Here is a 19779-nt window from a genome sequence, read left to right as displayed (position 1 = left end):
AGAGAAGGCAGTGGGAATGAAGAGAAGTGAATTGGTTCTTTTTGGTTCTTTTTTTTTTTTTGGATGAAATCTTGTTCTGTTGCCTAGCCTGGAGTGCAATGGCATGATCATGGTTCACTGTAACCTCTGCCTCCTGGGTTCAAGCAATTCTCCTGCCTCAGCCTCCTGAGCAGCTGGGATTACAGGTGTACGCCTCCACATCTGCCATATTTTTGTACTTTTAGTAGAGATGAGGTTTTGCCATGTTGTCAAGGCAGGTCACAAACTCCTGACCTCTGGTGATCTGCCTGCCTCGGCCTCCCAAAGTGCTGGGATGACAGCCATGAACCACTGTGCCCGGCGTGAATTGGTTCTTAAGATATTCTGGAGAAAGTAAAAAAACTTTCTGTCCAGTGATCTTTATGTTCTTCCCCACTGCCTTTTTTCTTAGGGCAGGTTCTCTTAAACAGCCTTTTGTTGGCCGGATGCGATGGCTCATGCCTGTAATCCCAGCACTTTGGGAGGCCAAGGAGGGCAGATCATGATGTCAAGAGATCCAGACTATCCTGGCCAATATGGCAAAACCCCATGTTTACTAAAAATACGAAAATTAGCTGGGCATGGTGGTGTGTGCCTGTAGTCCTAGTTACTCGGGAGGATGAGGCAGAAAAATCACTTGAACCTGGGAGGTGGAGGCTGTAGTGAGCTGAGATCACACCACCACATTCCAGCCTGGTGACAGAGTGAGACTCTGTCTCAAAAAAAAAAAAAAACCTGTTGCCAGTCTGGGGTGCAGTGGTACAATCCTAGCTCACTGCAGCCTCGAACTCCTGGGCTCATGGGATCTCCCCACCTCGGCCTCCTGAGTAGCTGGGACTACAGCTTGCACCAACACTGATTTAAAAAAAAACTTTTTTTTTTTTGGTAGAGATAGGGTCTCGCTGTGTTATTTAGGCTTAGTCTGCATGTTCTCTGTAAAAGAATAGATTTGGCTGTCTGCAGAGTGGGAATATTTGGGGGCGGTAAGGAGCCAGGGGAGCAGACAGTCGGAGCAGCCCTGAGGTTAACATGACAGAGATGCGAGTGAAGGAAAAGAGAAGCTGAGGCACAGCACCAAGGGCCCAGATGAGGCTGGAGCTCAGAAACTAGCTTGTGCAGCCAGTTCGCACGGCTGAGAACTTCGTCAGCAATGCTGGAAAGCCTAGACACGCAGGCATAGAAAACCTGTGCCTGGGCTGATTTAGGATGGAGAACTAGCCAACCAGCCACCACGGAAGGTCAAAAGGAGAGGGGTAGCTGTCTGGCCCTTTGCTCTTCCTGCTGGCTGGCATGAGAATGTGATAGCAGGAGATGGGGCAGCCAAGACAGACCACGAGGTGACAGCGGAAATGAAAAGAAGTCACAGCAGAGTAACATGATAGAAAGAGCTAGAGTCCCTGATAGCACAGAGCGCATCATACAGTGCCCCAGACCACATACCTGGGCCTTTGTGTACAAGAGAAAGAAACTTCTACCTTGTTTCAGTCACTGTTTTGTTAGGTTTTGTACTGCTTGAAGCCAAAACGACTCTAATAAAAGCGGAACTGAGTAGAAAAGAAGTTAAACCAGGGAGGGGCTGGTAAAGAGAAGACCAGAGACCAGAGAGCTGACCCTGACCCTGTCGGTCCAGAAGCAGGTTTAGAGGGAGTGAGGTAGAAGAGAGGAAGACTGTGATCAAAGGGGGAATTTCAGCATTCTAGATTTCAGAAGTAGCACAGTTCCCAAGGAAAAGTGATTAAATTCTCTGTTTTGTTTTATTTTTTGAGTCAGGGTCTTGCTGCATTGCTCAGGCTGGAGTGCAGTGGTGCGATCTCAGTTCACTGCAACCTCTGCCTCCCAGGATCAAGCGATTCTCCTGCCTCAGCCTCCTGAGTAGCTGGGATTACAGGTGCACGCCACCATGCCCAGCTTTTTTTTTTTTTTTTTTTTTTTTTTTTTTTTTTTTTTTTTTGTATTTTTAGTAGAGACAGAATTTCACCATGTTGGTCAGGCTGGTCTCAAACTCCTGACCTCATTATCTACCCACCTTGGCCTCCCAGAGTGCTGGGATTATAGGCGTGAGCCACCTAGCCCAGCTGTTTTCTTTTTCTTTTTTTTTTTAATCTCAACCACCTGGACTCATGATCCTCCCACCTCAGCCTCCTGAGTAGCTAGAACTACAGGTGTGTGTCATTTTGCCTGGATAATTTTTAAATTTCTGTAGATGCGGGGTCTCATTATGTTGCTGAGGCTGCTCTTGAACTCTTGGGCTCAAATGACGCTTCCACCTCGGCCTCCCAAAGTTTTGGGATTACAGGCCTCAGCCACTGCACCCTACCAAAGTGGTTAAATTCTAATCACAGTACTCATAGCAGTTCATCATTGACCGAGAATTTAGGATGCACTGAGCAATCACTGTGCTAAGCAAGTGCTTCCCATGGATAACTCCCCACCAAATCCCAAGGAGGAAGGCACTACCAGTAGCCCTCATTTAATGATGAGGAAAGTAAGATTTGGAGAAGCTGAACCATGCATCCAACACACTCAGCCACCTAGTGGTGCTTAAAATTTGACTCAAGAGCCAGAGCACGGCCAGCTGGGACACACTGCTGCCCGAGTGTTGCCCTCTGCCTCCCCGATCACCCTCCATTCTCCCACTGCCACCCTAGGCCCCCAAAGTGAAACAGAATGAATAGCTCACCAGCAGCGACTCTCCCCGGAGAAGGAATGAGAACTCCACCCATGTTGAAAATCACCGCTCTGTAGGTGCTGCCTCCAAGGTGCGTCCATCGGTGGGCCACCTGGTGCCTGAGCTGGGTGTGTTTCAGGAAGGCTGTCCTCCACACCCACTGGAGACAGGAGGACTGGAAACAGCTCCTTATGCACATGGTGAGGCCGAGGCTGCGTGGGAAGAAGGCACAGGGTGTGACTTGCCTGTGCTGCCTCCCACCCAGGCCTCCATCCTGGAGCTCAGAGGGGCCGGCCAAACATCTCTAAGCCATCTCCAACAGGCACTTCAAACCACATACACAAGTGACCTCAGTGTCTCCTCCCTCCCGGCTACTCAGTCACTCGGCTGCCCAAGCTAGAAAACTGGGACTCGCCCCTGACTTTCTGCAATCTCAACCTCACCACGCCCCATCTAGTTCTGTGCTGTCGACTCTTCCTCCTGAAAATCTCATCTCCCTCTTTGCACTCTCACTGCTACCATCTTGCCCATGGATCCTAACTGGCCCCCTTGCCTCTTCTCAGACCTCTCTCCGACTCTTTCTTCACCCTTCGGTCAGAATATTCTTTCACAATTGCAGATCTGATCATATCCTAACTCCATTTAAAACCTTCAATTGCTCCCCATTGCCCTCACAATAAACTCTCAGTTCCTAAGCCTGGCTTAAAAGGCCTTCTAAAATCGACTCCTGCCAGGTGCAGTGGCTTATGCCTGTAATCCCAGCACTTTGGGAGGCTGAGGCAGGCAGATCACTTGAGGTCAGGAGTTTGAGACAAGGCTGGAAAACATGGCAAAACTCCATCTCTATTAAACATACAAAAATTAGCTAGGTAGGGTGGTGGGCACCTGTAATCCCAGCTACTTGGGAGGCTGAGGCAGGAGACTCATTTGAACCTGGGAGTTGGAGGTTGCAGTGAGCCAAGATTGCACTACTGCACTCCAACCTGAGTGACAGAGCAAGAGTCTGTCTCAAAAATAATAATAATAATAAATTAAATAAAGAAAAGAGATCTACTTCCTTTCTGCAGCAACTCCCCATTTTTTCACCTCAACCTGGGATGATCTGGACATGCACATCTACATGCAGTTTCCTCAAACATATGTTCTCCTCTGGAATGCCCTGTTTCATCTGTTGCCTGGGTAATTCCAAACAGTCCTTTGGGTTGCAGTTTACCAGTTACTGTCTTCATGTAACCCCTTCTGCCTACCAGAAAAGACATGAGGTGGAGATGGAGTTTCGCTCAGCTGAGTTGGTACTCAGCTCACTGCAACCTCCACCTCCCAGGTTCAAGCAATTCTACTGCCTCAGCCTCCTGAGTAGCTGGGATTACAGGTGGCGCCACCATGCCCAGCTAATTTTTATATTTTTAGTAGAGATGGTGTTTCACCATGTTGGTCAGGCTGGTCTTGAACTCTTGACCTTGTGATCTGCCCACCTCGGCCTCCCAAAGTGCTGGGATTACAGGCGTTAGCCACTGTGCCTGGCCTCATCTCTTTTTTTGAGATGGAGTCTTGCTCTGTCACCCAGGCTGGGGTGCAGTTGCACGATCTCGGCTCACTGCAACCTCTGCCTCCTGGGTTGAAGTGATTCTCCTGCCTCAGGCTCCTGAGTAGCTGGGATTGCAGGCATGTACCACCATGGCCGGCTACTTTTTTTGTATTTTTAGTAGAGATAAGGTTACACCATGTTGGCCAGGCTGGTCTTGAACTCCTGGCCTCAAGTAACTGCCTTGGCCTTCCGAAGTGCTGGGATTCCAGGCATGAGGTACTGCGTCTGGCCTCAACTTTTCTCTAAACTTGAAATAAAAAGATGGGGAAAAAAACAAAATAATGAAGGTAAATTCTATTTTCTTCACAAGAATCTTCAAGCTTTTTATGTGATTTCTACAGTTTAAAATCTTACTAAAAATCAGGAGACAGCAAAACAGTTTGGTAAACAGCTTCTGAGTTTATGGGAGTCACTTCAGTGGGGCCAAAAGGACTCCAAAAACTATACCGATTCAGCATCCCCAATCTAAATATCCGAAATCTGAAATGCTCCAAAATCAGATTTTTTTTTTTTCTTTTTCTTTTTTTTTTTTAAGCCAGAGTCTCGCTTTGTCGCCCAGCCTGGAGTGCCGTGGCACGAATTCGGCTCACTGCAACCTCTGCCTCCCAGGTTCAAGTGATTCTCCTACCTCAGCCTCCCGAGTAGCTGGGACTACAGGTGTGCACCACCATACCTGTTTAATTTTTGTTTTTTTCGTAGAGATGTGGTTTTGCCATATTGGTCAATTTGGTCTCCAATGGTCAACCTCAGGTGATCCATCCACCTTGGCCTCCCAAAGTGCTGGAATTATAGGTGTAAGCCACTGCACCAGGCCAGGATTCAAACAACTGTACAGGTTGAGTGTCCCTAATTCAAATATCTAAAATCTGAAATGATATAAAATCCGAAACTTTTTGAACCCCTGCAGGATGCCATAGTGAAAAATTTCACACATAAGTACTTAACACAAAATTTGTTTCATGCACAAAATTATTTAAAATATTGTATAAAATGACCCTCAGGCTATGGGTATAAGATGTATATGAAACACAAGTGAATTTCATGTTTAGGCTTGGTCCCAACCCAAAGATAGCTCATTATATATATGCAGATATACCAAAATCTGAAATCTGAACTACTTCTGGTTCCAAACATTTGGGATAAGGGATACTCAACCTCTACAAGCACCTAAAGAAAGGACTCTTAAGCAGTAAATCTTGAATATAATGTGTTTCTCAAGTATAGTCAGTTCTTTGTATCTGTGAATTCTGCATCTCAGACTGGACCAACTACAATAGAAAATATTCGAAGTTAACAACAACAACAAAAAGAACAAATGAACAAGCCAGGCATGGTGGCTCATGCCTGTAATCCCAACACTGTGGGAGGCCAAGGTGGGTGGATAACCTGAGGTCAGGCGTTAAAGACCTGCCCAATGTGGTAAAACCCTGTCTCTACTAAAAATAAAATAAAAAATTATCCAGGCATGGTGGCATGTGCCTGTAATCCCACCTTCTTGGGAGGCTGAGGCACAAGAATTGCTTGAACCCGGGAGGTGGAGGTTGCAGTGAACCGAGATTGCACCACTGTACTCCACATTCCAGCCTGGGTGATAGAGTGTGACTCTGTCTCAAAAACAAACAAACAAACAAAGGCCTGGTGCGGTGGCTTACGCCTGTAATCCCAGCACTTTGGGAGGCCGAGATGGGTGGATCACCTGAGGTCAGGAGTTCAAGATCAGCCTGAGTAACATGGTGAAACCCTGTCTCTACTGAAAATACAAAAATACAAAAATTAGTTGAGTGTGTTGGCAGGCACCTATAATCCCAGCTATCTGGGAGGCTGAGACAGGAGACTCACTTGAACGTGGGAGGTGGAGGTTGCAGTGAGTCGAGTTCATGCCATTGCACTCCAACCTAGGCAACAAGAGCAAAACTCTATTTAAAAAAAAAAAAAAAAAAAAAAAAAAAGGCTGGGCGCAGTGGCTCACACCTGTAATCACGCACTTTGGGAGGCTGAGGCAGTCGGATCACCTGAGATCAGGAGTTTGAGACCAGACTGACCAACATGGAGAAAACCTGACTCTACTAAAAATACAAAATTAGCCAGGTGTGGTGGCAGGCACCTGTAATCCCAGCTATTTAGGAAGCTGAAGCAGGAGAATTGCTTGAACCCATGAGGTGGAGGTTGCCATGAGTTGACATGGCAAAACTCCATGTCTACTAAAACTACAAAAATTAGCTGGATGTGGTGGTGCATGCCTGTAATCCCAGTCACTTGGGAGGCTGAAGCAGGAGAATCACTTGAACCTGGGATGTGGAGGTTGCAGTGAGGCAAAATCACAGCACTGTACTCCAGCCTGGGTGACAGACTGAGAGTCTGTCTCACACACACACACACAAAGATGCCATGTATTTTACAGTTGAGGAAACAGGCACAGATATGTCACTTGCCTGCAGCTAGACCACTAGTAGGTGTCAGAGTTATGGTTCAAACCTAGACACCTAACTACAGTTTTATTCTTTTCCTCACCACAGATTTTTAAACAAGGACTTATAAGCCTTTTCTTTTTTTTTTTTTTTTTTTTTTTAGACAAAGTCTTGCTCTTGTCACCTAGGCTGGAGTGCAATTGCTCGATCTCGGCTCACTGCAAACTCCACCTCTCAGGTTCAAGTGATTCTCCTGCCATTATAGGCGCATGCCAGTATGCCCAGCTAATTTTTATATTTTTAGTAGAGATGGAGTTTTACCATGTTGGCCAGGCTGGTCTTGAACTCCCGACCTCAGGTGATCCACCTGCCTCAGCCTTCAAAGTGCTAGAAATACAGGTGTGAGCCACTACCCCTGGCAGCCTTCTCTTCATCTTTGATAATTTTTTGAATTTCTCTTGGCCTTAGCTTTACACTGGAGGTCTTAAAAAAAGAGTTGTGAGGCCAGGCGTGGTGGCTGCTGCCTGAAATCCCAGCTCTTTGGGAGGCCAAGGCAGGAGAATGGCTTACGGTCAGAGGTTCAAAACCAGCCTGGGCAATAAGGCAAGACCCTGTCTCTTAAAAATTATTTTTAGGCCAGGTGCGGTGGCTCAGACCTATAATCCCAGCATTTTGGGAGGCCAAGGAGAGCAGATCACCTGAGGTCAGGAGTTCAAGACCAGCCTGGCCAACATGGTAAAACTCCATCTCTACTAAAAATACAAAAAAATTAGCCGGGCATGGTGGTGGGCGCCTGTAATCCCAGCTCCTTGGGAGGCTGAGATGGGAGAATCACTTGAACCCAGGAGGCGGAAGTTGCAGTGAGCTGAGATCACGCCATTGCACTCCAGCCTGGGCGACAAGAGTGAAACTCAGTCTCAAAAAAAAAAAAAAAATTGTTTTTTTAAAGATGCAAGATAAAAAGGGTCATGCTTACAAACTTGTAGTGTCATACTCAGGAAACTTGGTCTCTGGGTAGAAAATTTGCAGTTCTTCAGGACATATGAAAAGCAGAAGGAGGTTCAATTTTGTTGTTCTTGGGATCAGAAAAAGACAGATGACCACTTAATAGAGTATGTTGGCTCCTTTTCACTTGCATGCTTAGTTACCACAGCCTTAGCAGACGCCTCCTTGGAGAAGTAGGTGTATGTTCTCAACACTGTAGTTGAGCCCCATGACACTGAAGGACCTTGATCATTAATGAATTTATCTTTTTATAATTTCATCCTCATAGGAGAACAATAAAAACGAAGGACTAGAAGGAAACAAAAGCCAGGTTCTTTAAAGTTTTGGCTCCATGCAATGCAAATATTTTCAATAAAGCTTGTTTCTTTTATGTTCTTTGCGGTTAGCTTCAGGCTTTTGTTTAGTGCATTAGATGGTGAGTTGAAGTAGGAACCATGCGAATTTTGTTCCCTACTGTTTTCCTAGTACACAGCACAGTGCCTGGCACATACTAGATGCTCAGAAAATATGTGAACTGGTAAAGGTGCATTTTTAATACGAAGATTTTAAAGAAAAGGCCAATTTAAATGGAAAATCTCAACTGTTCAGTGATGTTGTCATTTCAAAAAAGTAGATTTTAAAAAATTTCTGCCACAATCATACTAGTTTAGGCCACCATGACATCTCACCTGCATGCCTCTTCTTTTTTACTTTACATTTTTAGAGACAAGGTCTCGCTGTGCCGCACCGATTGGAGTGTAGTGGCATGATCTCGGCTCACTGCAACCTTTACCTCCCAGGCTCAAGCAAACCGCCCACCTTAGCCTCCTTAATAGTTGGGACTATAGGCTTCCACCCTCATGCCCGGCTAATTTTTGTATGTTTTGTAGAGACAGGGTTTTGACACGTTGCCCAGGCTGGTCTCAAACTCCTGGGCTCAGGTAGCAGAAAGGAATAATTCACTGAATGGATTTGGTCACATGCCGTGTCCTTTCCTCTGAGGGACCTGGTCACTTGGTGAGCGTTTGCAGAGCTCTAGACCCCAGGAGGTCTCTGCCAGCCCCTGGTGGTGTCTGCGGCTCTGAGGAGATGAGTGGAGGCCCTGACTTTCAGGCAGTGGGTTTTTTCCTGGTGAATCCATGTGCTGACTTTGCTGCTTACTCAGCCAAAAGCATTTCAAAAAGAAGCCGTTGCTCCTGAAGAATGGGGGAAGCCACCTTAGGTTGGTAACCTCTTAGTATTCAAGAGGCTTCTTGTTCAACATCTGACTTTAAGCATTTTGAAATTAAAATGCACTATGCTCAATACATGGATTATTTCCTTAGGTAAAGCCTCCCCACCCCAACCTCCTGCCAGTTTGCCCCTCCAAAATAAAAGTACATTCAGCATTGATCATTCTTCCTCAGCTGCTTAGGTCACTTGGTCATATTAAGAAAGCATAAGGCTGGGCATGGTGACTCATACCTGTAATACCAGCACTTCGGGAGGCTGAGGTAGGTGGATCACCTGAGGTCAGGAGTTCAAGACCAGCCTGGCCAACATGGTGAAACCCCGTCTCCACTAAAAATACAAAAATTAGTTGGGTGTCATGGTGGGTGCCTGTAATCCCACCTACTTGGTGGGAGACTGAGGCAGGAGAATTGCTTTAACCCGAGAGGCAGACGTTTCAGTGAGCCAAGATTGTGGCACTGCACTCCAGCCTGGGTGACAGAGTGAGACCCTGTCTCAAAAAAAAAAAAAAAAAAAAAAAAGGCAGACGTAATCAAGAATCCACAATTATCTCATTGGAGGGTAATTAAAAGCTGTCAAGAAGCTTATGGTGTCTGTGAGATTCAGAACCCTGTGAGGGTGGACAGGCAAGACTATATTTGCCTGGTGCAGCCTTGAATCTCTTCCTTAAGGTTGACAATGCAGCATTCCTTTTGCAGAATTCCCAGAAGCAGCCTGTCAATGTAGGTAGGGCCAAAGCATACAACTTGGTCTGTTTGGGCTAATGCCCATGTGGGAATTAAATCCAGACAAGCCTTGGCCTCCCTGCTTGTCTCAAAAACTTGGCTGAGTTTAAAAACCGGAATCATCTCTGTTGCTTTCTACTAAGAGTAGATTAGAAGGTTCCATTTACCTGCATCCATTTTACAGATGCACATATGCCTTTGCAGCTTTGCCTCAAGAGGGCTGTTTCTCAGTATTTCACTCATTTTTCACTGCAAGGGAATGAGACTGTTAGTATTTTAAAGGCTGGTTCACCTTGGGCCTCTTGACCTTGACGAAGAGCTTTGCTTTTGGTATTGGACACTAGGTGGTGGTTTAAGATCTCCTGACGGGATCCATTAGATGGGATCTAACTATCATGTATTATTTGGTTTATTGAAGAGGAGCTGGTTTTTCATCTCATACCAGTTCCCTGATCTTTTATTTTTTTCTAACATAAATACTGATATTTTCTTTTTTTTCTTTTTTTTTTTTTTTTTGGGGGGGTTTTGGGGAAAGAGGAGATGTTTTCCATTTAGACCAGAGGCTGGGAGGACATTCTGAGCAGAGGGAAGAGGTTGGACAAGAGTGGTACGAGTAATTCATTATTATTTTCAAATAACGTTATGTTACCTTGTGCGTGGTGCAAGAATTTTATAATAACAAAATATTCCTAATTCCTCCCTCCCGTCCCTTGTATCATTGATGTCATTTATCTCACTAATACATAAGCTATAATCATTAAATACAACATTATTAGTATGAACAAATTGTTATCTGTTACATCAAGTGAGACTAAGAAAAATAAAAGTTTTTCTTATCTTCAATTATTTCTTCTTTTTTTTAAAAAAAAAAGAATAATAAGAAAAAGAATAAAGAAGAGGAAGAAAGAGAAAGAGGAAGAGGGAGAGAGAATGGGGGTATTGCTTTGTTGCCTGGGCTAGAATGCAGTCTAAATATGGGTATGCCTATAATTGTGCTTAATAATGGAGACATGAAAAAAAAATGAGGGAAGAGAATAACAAACAAGGAGCCAACCAACATTTCATTTAAATTTCTAAGTTGATATGATGTGGTACTGATAAGAGTGTATATTTTGTGTAAAGTGGAGAGTTCCATAAATGTTAATTACGTTTACTTGTTCCAGATCTGAGTTCAAGTCCTGGATATCGTTGTTAATTTTCTGTCTCATTGATCTGTCTAATATTAATGTTGAAGTCTCCCACTATTATTGTGTGGGAGTCTAAGTCTCTTTGTAAGTCTTGTATGTCTGGGTATTCCTGTATTGGGTGCGTATATATTTAGGATCTTTAACTCTTCTTGTTGCGTTGATTCTTTTATCATTATATAATGTCCTTCTTTGCTTCTTTTGATCTTTGTTGCTTTAAAGACTATTTTATCAGAGGCAAAAATTGTAACTTCTGCTTTTTATTTATTTATTTTTGCTCTCTGTTTGGTTGGTAAATCTGTCTCCATCCCTTGTTTTGAGTCTTTGTGTATCCTTGAATGTGAGATGGGTCTGGATGCAGCATACCGATGGGTTTTAGTTTTTTGTCCAAATTGCCTGTCTGTCTTTGAATTGGGGAATTTAGTCAATTTAAATTTAGAATTAATAATGATATATGTGAGTTTAATACTGCCATTTAATATTAGCTGGCTATTTTGCCCATTAGTTGATGTAAATTCTTCATTATATTGATGTTCTTTACTTTTTGGTATTTTTTAGAAAGGCTGATACTGTTTGTTCCTTTCTATGTGTAGTGGTTCTTTCAGAAGCTCTTGTAAAGCAGGCCTGGTGGTGATGAAATCTCTGAGTGCTTGCTTGTTCACAAAAAACTTTACTTTTCCTTCACTTATGAAGCTTAGTTTGGCTGGATGTGAAATTCTTGGTTGAAAGTTCTTTTCTTTAAGGATATTGAATATTGGTCCCCACTCTCTTCTGGCTTGTAGGGTTTCTGCTGAGAGATCTGCTGTAAGTATGATAGGCTTCCCTTTGTGGGTAACCTGACCTTTCTCTCTGGCTGCCCTTAGTATTTTCTCCTTCATTTCAACCCTGGTGAATCTGACGATTATGTGCCTTGGAGTTGCTCTTCTTGAGGAATATCTTTGTGTTGTTCTCTGTATTACCTGGAGTTGAATATTATCCTGCCTTACTAAGTTGGGAAAATTTTCCTGAATAATATCCTGAAGCATATTTTCCAGCTTGGATTCATTCTCTTCATCACATTCAGGTACACCTATCAAGCATAGATTAGGTCTTTTCACATAGTCCCATATTTCTTGGAGACTTTGCTCGTTCCTTTTTATCCTTTTTTCTCTAATCTTGTCTTCTAGTTTAATTTCATTGAGTTGGTCTTCGACCTCTGATATCCTTTCTTCTGCTTGATCAATTCGGCTGTTAAAACTTGTGCATACTTCACGTAGTTCTCGTATTGTGTTTTTCAGCTCCATCAATTCACTTATTTTCCTTTCTAAATTTTGTATTCTTGTTGACATTTCATCAAACCTTTTTTCAAAGTACTTCGTTTCTTTAGATTGTGTTAGAACTAGTTCTTTTAATTCACAGAAGTTTCTTATTATCCACATTTTGAAGCCTGCTTCTGTAATTGGAACACACTCGTTCTCCATCAAGCCTTGTTTCGTTGCTGATGAGGAACTGGGATCCCCTGCTAAAGGGGAGGCGTTCTGATCTTGGGTATTCTCAGCCTTTTTTGACTGTTTCCTTCCCTTCGTTGTAGATTTATCCATCTGTGGTCTTTATAATTACCGTCTTTGTAATTGGGTTTCTGAGTGGACGTCCAACTTATTGATTCTCAGTGCTGAAATATGAGCAACCCACTGCGCCGACTAAATCGGCGGCGTTAAGATTGATGGTGCTTTTCTGACTCTGCACCAAGAACCGACGCTCCGAGGCACCGGCAAAACCGCCTCGCCGGTCACAAGAGTCGCGTTGGCGACCCGTGGGGCTCCTCCGCTGGGAATCTCCTGGTGCGTGAGCAACAAGAATTCATGTGAAGGTGTGGCGTCCTCTCGTTCTTTGCGTTTTCACTGGGAGCTACAATCCCGAGCTGCTAGTGATCAGCCATCTTGGATCTCTCTAATACTGATATTTTCTTAACGATTTCTTTCATAACAAGCATCAGTTATGATTTAGTTCCAGGCTTTGCAGAAATTAGTGTTTATTTTCAGCTGCACAAGTGATGACTAGAGGGGAAAAAAAAACTGCTATTAAGGGAAATGTTGACTGTTGCTGCTTGAATATTGAAATTGTACCAGCTTTCAGCTTATTGAACTCCAGTACTTTCTGCCAGTTCAAGAAAAAACTCTGTTGTAGCCCAGGAAACATGGTAAACATAGGATATTGACCTACGGAGTGTGATTACCCGAGCAATCAGCTTCAGTAAATGTGACTTTCGGTGGTTGCTTTGTCTACTAAGTACAAATTTTAAAAGCTGATGAGAATGAATAAAGCCATACATATTGAATATAAAACAGATTTTCAGGGTACCTGTCTTAATTTTTTCCTTTTCCCCATTGGTGTACATAGGCTGATGCGGATAGTTTTTATACGGCATGCAATGGCTGCCAGTTCAACTCAATTGAAGATGAGGTTTGCCAGTTAGTGTATGTGGAAAGAGCTGAAGTGCTGAAATCTGACAATGTGTAAATCGTTCTTATATTAGATTAAAATATATCAGATTATTATAAAATTGAATGATCAGGTAGCTGTGAAATACCCAGAATAGGCCAGTCCATAGACACAGAAAGTAGATTAGTGGTTGTCAGAGCTGCAGGAAGAGACGAATGGGGGGTGCCTGCTAACAGCACAGGCTTTCTTTTGGAAATGATGGAAGTGGCCCAGAATTAGATTGTGGTGAGAGTTGCACAACCTTATGAATATACTACAAGCCAATGAACTGTACACTTTAAAACAGAGAATTTTATATTATTGAATTTTATCTCATTCTCTAAAATTGCAAAAAATGTAAAAAAAGAAAAACAGACACTGCATTGTTGAAATTGAGTGTTCATCAATTCTAGATCAATGAAGCATTGATTGCCTGGAACTGAAAACAAATGTTTTCGTTTTCAATATTAACCCTTAATCATCTTCCTAATTCTTGTTTCTGCCTTTTATTTTTGAGGCAGTGTCTTGCTCTGTCACCTAGGCTGGAGTGCAGTAGTACGATCTTGGCTCACTGCAGCCTCGCTCAAGCATCTGTCAGCCTCAGCCTCCTAGGCAGCTGGGATTACAGGTGTGTATCACCACACCTGACTAACTAAAAAAAATTTTTTTTGTAGAGACAAGATCACAAGGCAGCCATGGTGGTTCATGCCTATAATCCCAGCACTTTGGGAGGCCGAGGTGACGGATCACTTGAGCACAGGAGTTCAAGACCAGGTTCGGCAACATGACAAAACCCTGTCTCTACAAAAAATACAAAAATTAACCAGGTGTGGTGGTGAGTATCTTTGGTCCTAGCTACTTGGGAGGCTGAAGCAGGAAGATCACCTGAGTCGGGGGAGGTCCAGGCTATAGTGAGCCATGATCACGCCACTGCACTCTAGCCTGGACAACAGTGAGATTTTGTCAAAAAAAAAAAAAAAAAAAAAAAAAAAAGGCTCCCTATGTTACCCAGACTGATGAGTTGGTACTGTGAGAGTGAGAAATGTGTTTCCTCATGAGACTTGTTCTCAGAACCGTAATTCTGGAGGTATACTCATGTCTTAGAAAAGAAATATAAGGCCGGGCGCGGTGGCTCAAGCCTGTAATCCCAGCACTTTGGGAGGCCGAGGCGGTGGATCACGAGGTCAAGAGATCGAGACCATCCCGGTCAACATGGTGAAACCCCGTCTCTACTAAAAATACAAAAAATTAGCTGGGCATGGTGGCATGTGCCTGTAATCCCAGCTCCTCAGGAGGCTGAGGCAGGAGAATTGCCTGAACCCAGGAGGCAGAGGTTGCGGTGAGCCGAGATCGCGCCATTGCACTCCAGCCTGGGTAACGAGAGCGAAACTCCATCTCAAAAAAAAAAAAAAAAGAAAAGAAATATAAACAAAACCTTGTACAAGGTGAAATAATCCTTGAACTACAGTATTTCTTCTGGTAGTGGATTTCTTTTTTCTTTTTGAGATGGAGTCTCACTCTGTTGCCCAGAGGAGTACAGTGTCGCGATCTTGGCTCACTGCAACCTCTGCCTCCCAGGTTCAAGTGATTCTCCTGCCTCAGCCTCCTGAGTAGCTGGGACTACAGGTGTGTACCACCATGCCCAGCTAAATTTTTTTGATTTTTTAGTAGAGACGGGGTTGTACCATGTTGGCCGAGGATGGTCTTGATCTCCTGATCTCATGATCCACCCTCCTCAGCCTCCCAAAGTGCTGGGATTACAGGCATGAGCCACTGTGCCTGGCTGGGTAGTGGATTTTTAATAGTGGAAACCTTGCTTCTCACAGATAGTGATGAGCTGGGTGTCGCAGACAATTTCACATAAAGAACAGAAATAAAAAGGCATAATGTCAGTGCTAAGGAACAGGAAAGAAAGCTCTCCCTCATGCCCTTCACTCACCCCTTACCCACCCAAAGCCATCCTTTCTATTTTCACAAATCACTTATGTCATTATAAATAGTCAGAGACACAAATAAATTTAGTAAGACAAAGCAAAAGACCACCAATTCATTTTTTGGGTTTAAAAAATAAGAATGGATCCCCACTTTGAGGTAATGGATGTGTCATGATTTATAGAAAGCTCCACTCATTCATGTCTCTCTTTATCAAAAACTAAAACTGCAGCCATGAAATTACAAAAGTGTATCAAATTTCACAACTATGAAGGTTTTGCATGGAAAATTTTATATTTTACACTAATACACCTAAAATAAGAGCCTGTTTATCTTATGAGCTTTTATAAGAGTAGACAACTTTTGATCAGACTCGGTACACTGGCCATGTTTATAACAAATCTAAATACCTAAACATGTTTTACAAAACAACTCAAGAGAAAAGATTTGCGACACCTTTCTTTGGCCCTCCAGGAGCTCTCTTCTTGCCTTGGATGCTAAGGACGTGAGAACTATGTCAGCTCTGCATCTTGTGTTTTGCTAGCCTAATACATCCAACCAGGAAGAGATTTTTTTAGAGAAAAAATGAACCTTTTTAAAAGGGAAAAAGTAATCTTTGTTCTGATAGAGGGGACTCCTGTGTTCCACATTCCTAAATAGCAGCTGTCACATTCTCACTGCTTAGTCTTAAGACACAGAACTGAATTTCCCGAGGCCTGGGTTTCCTCCTCAGTCAGATGCCACGCAAAGAATGCCTCTCACAGAGTATTTGTGAGGTCATCGAGTGCAGTACCTGGCATACAGCAGTGCTCAAACGAATGCTGATGGCATCTCAAATCAAATGCCATGATGAATATAAGACTGTAGTATTAACTGTGCATTCTTCAGCAACGATCAGATTTAATCACCATCAACTTAAAATACTGAATTTCCCTGATACGACATTCTTTTTTTTTTTTTTTTTTTTTGAGACGGAGTTTCGCTCTTGTTACCCAGGCTGGAGTGCAATGGCACGATCTCGGCTCACCGCAACCTCCACCTCCTAGGTTCAGGCAATTCTCCTGCCTCAGCCTCCTGAGTAGCTGGGATTACAGGCACGCGCCACCATGCCTAGCTAATTTTTTGTATTTTAGTAGAGACGGGGTTTCACCATGTTGATCAGGATGGTCTCGATCTCTTGACCTCGTGATCCACCCGCCTCGGCCTCCCAAAGTGCTGGGATTACAGGCTTGAGCCACCGCGCCCGGCCTGATACGGCATTCTAACCTACTATGTGATCATTTGCAAACATATTCTGTCTCTGCTACTACATAGCAAATCTCTGTGGGTGAGGAGCAAGGTTTGGTTAACTTGGCAATCACTACTTTGAGCTCAGTTATGGCTAAGTGTATTAGTCTGTTTTCACACTGCTGATAAATATATATCTGAGACTGGGAAGAAAAACAGGTTTAATGGACTCAGTTCCACATGGCTGGGGAAGCTCCACAATCATGGCAGAAGACCAAAGGCACTACTTACATGGAGGGGGCCAGAGAGAATGAGAAAGAAGTAAAAGTGGAAATCCATTATAAAACCATCAGATCTTGTGAGATTTATTCACTACGTCGAGAACAGTATGAAGGAAAACCACCCCATAATTCAATGGTCTCCCACCAAGTCCCTCCCATAACACATGGGAATTATGGGAGTACAATTCAAGATGAGATTTGGGCAGGGACACAGAGCCAAACCATACGGCTAAGTTCGGCATGCACCTTCTTGCTTTCTTCAGAGCCCCACTCAAGACCATAGTGACATTAAAGCAATCTTGTTTCTTGGATCCCAAATCAAGAATCCTGATCTTCTGCCTCTTCTGACCCTGTCCTCTGTCTTTAGTGCCCAAATCTAAAAAGGAAATCTATTGGTCCACTCCAGGCCTTGACTGCCTAGATTTATACTTTTTTAAAGAAGTGCCATTGTATGGAGAGGCTTGCACCTGCTGTAGCTTCCTATGTTTTCATTCACTGATTCCACAACTCTGTATTGAGTCTTTATTCATACATAGTTCTAGGCACGGTGGCATGTGGCAGTGAGTAGGACAAAGCCTCTTCCCATGAAAATTATGAACTCGAGTTGGGGAAGGTGAGCAATAATCAGGTAACTACATGATGTGCCAGATTTTACTATGTGCAGTGAAGCAAAATGAGCAGTGCAAGGGGATTGAGAGTGATGTTAGGGTGGTGTGCTATATTAAATAGTGGTCACAGGGTCCTGACTGATAAGGAGTCATTTGAGGAGAGATGTGTAGAAAGTGAGGGGGAAAGCTCTGCAGGTATCCGCAGATGGACAAACCAGAGAGAAGGAACTCTAAGCAGGCAGTCCTGAGACAGGAGCTTGCTCACCATGTAAGAACAGCAAGGAGGGCCAGCACTTCTGGACAGTGGGCAGCGTGAAGAGTAGTGGATGAGGACTCTGAGTGGAGAGAGATCACGTAAATGCTTGGTAGAGAATGGCATTTTCATTGCAGTGGAGATGGTGAGCATAGAAGGTTGTAGCACGGGAGTGATATGAGCTGAGGCGTGTGGAAGGAGCACTCCATCTACTCTGTGAGAACCAGGCAGGACAGGGCAAGTGGCAATCCACTGTAGGAGCCGAGAACGCTTGGCGGTGCCTGTGACTTGCCAAGTGGGAGATGTTGGAAGCTTGTAGGAAGGTGGTTGGAGTGGTATTGTGAGAATGGTTGGAATATGGAAACACTGTGTGACAGAGCTAAAGGGTTGGCTGAAAGAGCAGATGTAGATGGTGAAAGGCAGCAGAGGAGGATGGTTCCAGAGGCTTTGCCCAAAGACACTGCAACAACGGAGTTGCCATTTACTGAGATGGGGATGAGTTTGGATAGAGCAGGTGTTGGACGTGCTGATAGTTTGAGATGCCGGCTAAACATCCAAGCAGGCATGTCGGCTATTCAGTAAGATGGCTGGGTCTGGATTTCAGAAAAGACGTGATTGAGCGATGCATATTTGAGAGCTGTCTACGCATCAGTGACACTTCAAGCCATGGGGACTGGTCGACATTACCTAGAGAGGATTATAGCTAGAGAAGTCCATCCTGACTGCCCTTATAGCCTACTGTCCACCCAGCAGATACAGTGATTCTTTAAAAATGTAAGGCATGTCACACTAACTTTTTTTTTCAATGGGGTCCCATTATGTTGCTGGGGCTGGTCTCAAGTTCCTGGGCTCAAGCCATCCTCCTGCTTCAGCAAATGGTGTTGGTGGTTGCATAAAGACAGGATCTGAGGATTTGAGGACTGGGTGAGGACTTAGCTCTAAAGTGTTCCACATGTAGATGTTGCTACAAGGCAGCAGCGTCAGGAAAGAAGTCAGAGAAAGACGGGACACAGAAAAAATGGACACAGTGTGGTAGAGTACCACCAAGGGAGAGCTCTGTCCAGAAAACCAAGAAAAGAAGGTGTTTTTGGAGGGGTTTTCATGACAAACCCATGAAAGCAGGAAATCTTCTTGGCTCTATGGTTAACATATGTCCAGAAAGTGACCTCTTATCCCACCCCGCTCTCCAGTGTGGTGCAAGTCACCTTCAACTTCCTTCCAGTCAATGGCACAAGTCTTTAACTGGTCCTCTGCTTCCATCCTGACTGCCCTTATAGCCTACTGTCCACCCAGCAGGTACAGTGTTTCTTTAAAAATGTAAGGCATGTCACACTAACTTTTTTTTTTCAATGGGGTCCTATTATGTTGCTGGGGCTGGTCTCAAGTTCCTGGGCTCAAGCCATCCTCCTGCTTCAGCAAATGGTGTTGGTGGTTGCATAAAGACAGGACTCAGGGTTGATCATGTGATTTGACAATGGAGTTATTCACTGGTAACCTGTAGTAGAGCTGGATGGGGGTAGAGAGATGCAAGCCTTATTCTACTAGAATTAATAGAAAGGATGGGCTGGGCAAGGTGGCTTACGACTGTAATGCCAGCACTTTGGGAGGCCGAATCAGGTGTATCACCTGAGGTCAGGAGTTCAAGACCAGCCTGGCCAACTTGGTGAATCCCTGTCTCTATTAAAAAAAAAAAAAATACCTGGGCGTGGTGGTACATGCCTGTAATCCCAGCTACTCAGAAGGCTGAGGCAGGAAAATCACTGGAACCTGGGAGATGGAGGTTGCAGTGAGCCAAGATTGCACCACACCACTCCAGCCTGGGCAACAGAAACTCCATCCAAAAAAATAAAAAATAAAAAAAGTCTTCATCCTGATTAGTATTCACAGAAATGAAAAGCACACCTACAAAAGAATGTCATTGCGTATCGCAGACTTGGTAATTTTTTTTCCCTGAGATGGAGTCTTGCTCTGTCACCAGGCTGGAATGCAGTGGTCCAATCTTGGCTCACTGCAACTTCTGCCTCCCAATTCAAGTGATTCTTCCGCCTCAGCCTCCCGAGTAGCTAGGACTACAAGCATGCACCACCATGCCCAGCTAAATTTTGTATTTTTAGTAAAGACGGGGTTTCACCATGTTGGCCAGGATGATCTTGATCTCTTGACCTCATGATCTGTCCTCCTCGGCCTCCCAGTGTTGGGATTACAGGCATGAG

Source organism: Saimiri boliviensis, chromosome 7, assembly GCF_048565385.1.
Source record: "Saimiri boliviensis isolate mSaiBol1 chromosome 7, mSaiBol1.pri, whole genome shotgun sequence".
Lineage (NCBI taxonomy): Eukaryota > Metazoa > Chordata > Mammalia > Primates > Cebidae > Saimiri > Saimiri boliviensis.
The sequence above is the reverse complement of the archived record's forward strand: the minus strand, read 5'-3'. Positions refer to the sequence as shown.